The sequence below is a fragment of the Lagopus leucura genome, unplaced genomic scaffold, assembly GCF_019238085.1.
Source record: "Lagopus leucura isolate 7727_CA_CO unplaced genomic scaffold, USGS_WTPT01 Super-Scaffold_100009, whole genome shotgun sequence".
Taxonomy (NCBI): Eukaryota; Metazoa; Chordata; class Aves; order Galliformes; family Phasianidae; genus Lagopus; species Lagopus leucura.
The window spans coordinates 14,694,635-14,701,894 of record NW_024962266.1 but is presented as its reverse complement, the minus strand read 5'-3'; the positions used below and the strand labels follow the sequence as shown (position 1 = coordinate 14,701,894).

The 7,260-nt window shown below is 42.6% G+C and overlaps 1 protein-coding gene across 1 annotated transcript in view; it reads left to right on the top strand.

The window, feature by feature from the left end:
* Window positions 1–307: 307 nt before the first annotated feature.
* LRRC8D (leucine rich repeat containing 8 VRAC subunit D) overlaps window positions 308–7,260 on the top strand; it is a 406,725-nt gene continuing 399,772 nt past the window's right edge. Inside the window, exon 1 of the mRNA XM_042873594.1 lies at window positions 308–327. The gene's annotated coding sequence lies outside the window, so the exon portion shown is untranslated. The remainder of the gene's footprint in view (window positions 328–7,260) is intronic.

Genomic DNA, 7,260 nt, shown 5'->3' with positions numbered 1-7,260 from the left:
TGCTGGCTTCCTCACCGGTCTGCCTACTCCTGTGTTATGTGGCCATTGATGTCAGCAATGATGTCGGTGTTGCCCGTGGCCGGTGAGGTGCTGGCAGTGCAGTTCCAGCCAGTTCCAGCCAGCTACTGCTGGGTCACAGCCAATTGCACCGGTTTTTGGAGCCCACGGCGCTGGGCGGTAGGCAGGGCAGCAGGCAGCACGGCCTGGGCGGGAGGAGAGGCCACTGCTCTGCAGGGCTGTGGGGCACGTGGTGGCCTCGTGGAGACAGAGAGCTCGGCTCCAGCACATTGCTCCACCACTCTGCTCCTCAGGGCAACAGGAAATACGGTGAGAAAAGGCTCTTGGGTTGGGATAAGGACGGGAAGATGGCTCAGCAGTTGCTATCGCAGGCAGCGGACTCAGCGTAAGGGAGATTAATGTAATTTATTACATGTTGATAACAGATGAGAGCAGTGAGAACTAAAAGCACTTTCTTCTCATCCACCCTCTTCTACCTCCTGCCTCCAAATGGCACAGGGGAATGGGGAATAGGGTTGCAGTCAGCTCCTAATGCTTTGTCCCTGGTCACTCTCTGCCCGTGCTTCATGTGGTGTCCCTCCCATGGGATGCTGTCCCTCCCAAACTGATCTCGTGTGGGCTTCCCGCAGGCTGCAGCTCTCCAAGCAGTTCTCCAGCATGGCTCTGTACCACAGAGCCCATCCTTCAGGAGCGTGCTGCTCCAGCATAAGTCCCCACAGCAGACTGCTCTCTGTGGGCTGTACCTCCTTCAGGCCACACCGCTGCTGCACCGTGGGCTCTTCCATGGCTGCACATGGAGATCTGCTCTGCACAGTACCCCTGGGCTGCAGGGAACAGACTGCTCCTCTGTGGGCCTCTCCTGAGCTGCAGGGAGCTTCTGCTCCATTCCTGAAGCACCTCCTGCCCTCTTCCTGCACCGACCTTGAAGGCTGAGGGCTTCTTTATCCCTCATTTTTTCTTTTTCTTCTTCTCCCAGCTGCTTTGCTTTAGTGCTGCCATGGTATAGCTATAATACTGTGTCACTCTGTTCACAGCTTTTCCTGGGCTCCTTATAGAAAACTTTTACATTTAAGTAAATAATGCATTCCTTAGTTTTATTTATTATTTCAAGTGCTAGAATTTGTTGGCAGTTAGGACTTTCTACTGCCTCTAGTGATTAAACGTAATAAACCTGGCTTTTGCTGTCAAGTTTCCAAACTTTTCATGCATCAAACTTTGCATTTCATGAAGTAACTCTTGCTCTGTGTTTTAATAGAAGCTGTAGAAAAATTTTTGTACATAGTTAGAATTGGTTTCATCAGTAAGGCATCAACCTCTTTCCCATGCCCTTAATACTTCCCCAGGAGCTGGACAGAGGAGTGTGAGAGGTAGAGCAGAGAGGTATAGGATGGGACAGCAGTGTGGAGCCAGGAACGTGGGTTGTGTGTTGGTTTGGTGCTGTGGATTCTGCTGTCCTGGGATGTGTACCCAGAGTGAGACAACCTGGCATGTCTGGCTGTTAGCCTGATAAAATAATCAGGCTGCCAAGAAATCCATCATTTTGTTAAGCATCATTGGAGATCTGTGGCGTGTTCATTCCTCTTTAATGCAGCTGATTCAAGATATGCAAATGTGTTTCTAGCATTCTGGCTGTAGTTTTTCTCCTTACAACTCTCATAATTTAAATTTTTTGTTAGCTTATTTTGCACTCCTGCTCTGTCCGAACCAGAGTTCAATCAGAAGGCAGTATTGGAAGAAGAGTTCTGTTTCTTCCACTAAAACAGTATGTATAGACTGGGGGGGATGGCAAGATGAGAACTGGTGTTCTCATCCATAAGCATTTAGCAAAGCTAATTTCAGTTGTGACTTATGTCCTTGTTTTAATTACTGAAGTTGTACTGAACAAAAAAGCCCCAAACCTGCTTTTCTTAGACATCAGGCTAAATCCTTACAGTAATATCCTAATGAGGGGAGGAACTGCTTCTGTTTTCCTTGTATATTGGATAGACTTACATACATAGCTAATAGAATTAAGGTGGTTTTACTACAGTCGTAAGTTTCTCTTGTTTGTGTGGGTTGCTCACATACCTATTTTAGTAGGAAGAGACAAACACTTGAAATGGAAGAACATGATGAGGCAAGGGCTGTCATGTGGTGGGTATGTATTTTATGCTTTGCATGTTGAGGCTCTGACCTATAAGTGTTAAGCAATGATAAACTGCAGTAGCTGGCAGAGGGATTTGGTGTGCAAGAGCAACACCTGAGACAACCTTTACTCCTTTCTTTGGAACGAGCCAGTTTAAAGGTTTCTGTTCCTCTAGCAGGGGTTGGACAAGGTGTTAGCCACACACTGCATGGCAGCATGATATTCAGCAGCCAGTCCCTTGGCCTAATGATTGCCAGCAGTCATATGATTTAGTTGCCTGATTTGACCTCTGGTTTTCTGCAATTGTTGCAGTAATTCTTTTGAGTCTGTATTAATTTTTCAGAAGTAATCAATAATAACAAGAGAAGCCATAGTCACTAATGACATCTGAAAACAACAAAAAAAGCAAAAGAATAGAAAGCCCCCAGCAACAAGTTATAATCCGGTCAACAAGAGAGCTGCATGCAACAGAACACACTCACTGAAGGGGAGGTGGGTTAGGAAAGCCTGACTATCTTAAATTTTTTGAATGAGAACAAAGTTGTGCTTTCTGACTAAATGCTCTGAGTAACCCTGTGGCTTGATGTTATTTCTAACATTAAATGGCTGAGTTTCACAGCTTGTCACAAAAGGCCTTGGGGCATTCTTGGTTTTCTGAACGATTTGATCAAAGATGATGGAACCAGGCAGGCTAAGGGGTCAAGGTGTTTTAGAAGGAGATCCTATTGAAAAATAACTCAGTGACCTTTTTGAGTTGAAGGTATCCCCAAGATAAGTTGCTTCTGATTGATCTGAGGCCAGGGATATGTGTGGTTCTTGCTTATTGAGTGCACTGAACATGGACTGATGTGAGTAGGGTTAAAAGGCTGTGTGGGTTAGCACTTGTTGAAAGTGTTTTCTGAGTTTGAATGGGTTAAACAGTGCTAGTGGTGTCTCTTGATTTATTTATTTATTTATTAATTATTATTTATTTGTTTGTTTGTTTTTATTTTGGAGTATTACCTACCAAAGTAAATGTGTATGTAGGAGATGGACATGTTTTCATTCTGTATGACTGGAAGTTACACCAGCAGTGTGTATCTTGTTTTCAGAGCACAGACCAGACCTTAGGAGCTGACTCACTGCTGTTTTGTAAGCAGGGTTCGCCTTTCTTTCATGTGATTCTGCATTTTTCCATTCTCCAGTCCATGGCAATTCAGGTCTTCCCTAAGTGTGCTGGTGTCAGAAAGCCTGCTTCCTAGCACAGAGCCTCATCCTGTCTGCGTGGTTTGTACTCAGCCTGATTGATACCATTAAATTTAATATTTGGTTGTTTTGATTCTTTATAGATGTGCCTTTGTCAGGTTGTGCTACAGGGGGTTTTCCCTGTAGCTGTGTAATGTGATGGTTAAGAAATGACTGTTAATCATTTGGAGGGGGGGGTATTGTAATTAGTTTGTTACTGTTATAGTCTTACTTCTGTGGGTTTGTTTTCGGTTTTCCCTATGCAATGATGGAGACTTTTTGTTTTTCAGACTAAACGACTTGTTTGACATGTATTTCATGTGGGCTGCTGTGCTGGGATACTGTGGGAGGGTGAGACAGGGAAAAATTGAAGGAATGGGGGGGCATGGCTCTGTACAACTTGAGCGTTCAAGTTACAATTTCTGGTGCGCAGCACACCTTGAATTATGGTGCTGGAGTCCGCTGACTCTCAAAACCACTGAGGCTTATTCTTATGCTGTGGTAGCACTTTATTTAAGGTAGTACAGGTATTTTCCTATGGTTTGTAGTAACATTTTAGTGCTTCCCTTTATTTGGTTCAATTCACTTGTTTTTTTTTGGTTTTTTTTTGACTGGCAGTTTAGGAGAAGTTAAGGTGCCAGAAATCTTCAGCTCTTTCATCTTTTTGTTTAACTAAGAGCTTTTCTTTAAATAGCTGTGCACAATTGTGTAAATTGAGCTCCCAACAGGTGTACTATTCATGTAGATTTGCTAGAGCAAAGTAAGAAGGCCTAATTGTTTTAAGGGATATTACTGCAGAATTTGCGTGGCTGTGAAACTGATGAGTGTCATGTGAATTTCACATTACTTCTGTATGATTGGAATTGAGAACATCAGTGTGGGTTGCCAGTGGAGATATTCCCAGGGAAGCTATACATGAGAGATGAGAGAACCCAACAGAGGTTTACTTATTTACTTATTTATTCCTGTTCCTACCACTCCGCTGTAGCTACAGCAGTAGGGAAAAATGGAAGCCATTCTGATGGAAAAGGGGTGGAGTGATACCACTTTTCCTGATAGTAGCCCTGAGGCTGTGGAGAGAGGAGAAACTATAGGAAGCTTTTTATTTCCTGGGAGGAGTTTCACATCTGGCACTGATAAGTGGGACGCCGATAGGAAGGCATCAGGCTGTAGAAGGGAGCACCTTCCTGCAGTGGCTGGACTTCGGTCTGGGTGTTCCTGCAGGAAACTCCACCCTCTCATTCCCTATCTGTCTGGTATGTTTTCTACTTGATGCTGTTCTCTTGTTATTGCTGGCAAAGAAACTCAGTGTGTGTGGGAGATATGCAAATGTGTTGCAACATTCTGATATAATTTTAGCGTAGGAAAAGAGCGAGCTCAGTACATAGGTGTCTCCAACTGAGCTCCAGTCATACAGCTGAGTTTACAAAATAGAGCTGCTAACTCTGAAAAAAGGTTTAGATGGATATGGAGTGTAGGATCAAGCTCTTAATTCTGTAAACATAAAAAGAGACTCCTGTCAAGGCATGTTTCCATAAAGCTTAAATTCCCCTACAGACAATTGGAACTGTCTGTGTGAGTAAAAGAATGGATTATTTAATGGCATGTTATTGAGGATTTCTGGTGATGTGAATTTTATCATTGCTTTCAGCACATGCCATCACCAGGAGTGTACTGCTTTTGCTGTGAATAACTGAGGCAAGTCTTGTCTTCTCTTGTTTCTCTCAATATAAAAATTCTAAGTATTGCTTTTCCCTATTTTTTTTTAAATATTATTTTTAGGATCAATGAGAACATGATCTTTCCATGGGAGAGAGAAATTAACCTCCAAAAATTCTTTCTCATACACAAATTTAAATATTGCTCTCAGGAGAGTGATGTAGCACTGGAATTGCTATCCTCTCCCAACAATTTAGACTTTGGTAAAGAAAATAGATGAATCACTGTAGAGCTTTGATGGCTGAAAAGATTGATTAATAATTAATTTAAAAGCAAAAGACCTTTCCTTTGTGTCCCAGATTTCAGCCGCTCAGAAGATTCTCACATGTAGTTTAGCATTTGAGTGCTGTGGACATGTTTGTTTTGATGGCCTTCCTTACACTGCAGATGTTTTCTTCCTTTGCTTTTATTTATGCGTTATTTATAAAGATATAAATGTCAAATTCATTCTGAGTGTTTCAATGAGGTTACGACATCTTGAAAGAGCCAATATGACACCCATTATTTTGAGTGTGAGTATGAAGGCCTATTCTACTTGTTTTATAACCTTTTTTGGGTGGCGCCGGCACTCTGGTTGTTTTCGGGATGAGCATAGTCCTGTTTTTCGGTGTTCACCTGCTCTTGCATGCAGCTTCATTTGCTTTTCCTCTCCAAATGTATGTTTTGTCAGATTTGTGTTGAGCTGGACTCCAACAGGAAAACCTAAGTCTGTATGCTGGGTTAGTGGTACAACTGGGGAACTTTGCAGACTGCAGTCACCTGACAGGATGACTCGAAACTGGCCCTTTGAATTCAGTTAAATTAGCTTAAATAATCTTGACTTCACTTTTTCAGCTGCAGTGGGCCTAAGACAAGGGCTCAATCCAAGCCAATTTGTCGAAGGACAGAAGCTTCAGCATCCTTTTGAAATCTTTTCAGATGTACTCAGAGTGCTTCTACCCCAGGCAACCTTTGATTTGAGGTACTCATGTGACTGGTCCCAGAAGAGGCAATAAGCTGAGTTTTGTCTTTCTTTTAATTATTAATTGTCCTGTGCTAGGCACTTTTGATACAAAATATTGAATATCTTGTGTGGGTGAAGACATTTGTTTGCTGATGGTGTATAAACTGAAACACTCCAACTTTCTTTCACTTTTACTTATTTATAAATTTAAATAATGAATTAAAATCTGTAATAATTTTAATTTGGGTTGTTGCTATCATTCATAATTTACACCTGAAATGCTTTGTAAAATTCAGTTCAATAGTTCCTCTTGTCATTAAATCCTCAATTATGTCCTAGCTATAGTCTTCTGACCTCAATCCTTTAAAAAGGGGGATGGCTGTCAGATATTTGGCACTGAAATGTAGCTACAACCTTCTGGTGTTGATATTTATGGTAGTGCATCTTGTCAGATATGCAGGGTGCAGCAACTTCTCAAGGCCTGAGTCTGTGAAGAGCTGTCTAGATCTTCTGGCTTACAGAACGAGAGGCACTTCAGCCTGCTTTACCAATGAACTTTATTTACCTTAGTCAGAAGTTAAGATTTAGTTGCAGTGTCAGATGAATTCTTCATAACGTGCTTTATATTTTGTACAGCAATACCATGAGTAGGGTGAAAAGGAAAGGGAAAGGGTGCAAGACTGCTTTGCAAGCACAGCATTGGAATTGAACTCCAGTTTGCTAAGAGCAATTGTTTGTCTCAGTAATAAACAACAGCTTGCCTTGATACAGAGTAAAGAAGGAGCTGTTGTGTTGAATGGAATGGAGGTGGGGAAGATGAAGGGATCTTAGCTGCAGGGAAGGATCCTCAATTTTATCTATGAAACTAGAACTTGAATGCCTTTGTGGGTAAATGCCGTGTGCAGGGCTGAGTGGATGTTCACCAGCTGGGCCTCAGAGGAAGGACGGGGGAGCAGTGTGCTCTTTGGGGTTCTGAGAAGCACTGGATGACTTCTTGGCTTCGTGAAGATGAAACTTGCTCTGGCAACAGAACGGTCAGGGAAATTTGACAAGAGGTGAGAAGGGATAAGAGTGTGTGACAGGGCTGATTTTTACATTGTGGAAGGAAGAAGCAAGAGCTGGAATTCACAGCCTGACATTTCTGAATGTGTAAAGTAAACCAAAGGAAGCTGGTGGGTGCTGACCCAGAGCTGATTTGCTCCCGCTTGTCAAGTGATGTGGACAGGAGGAC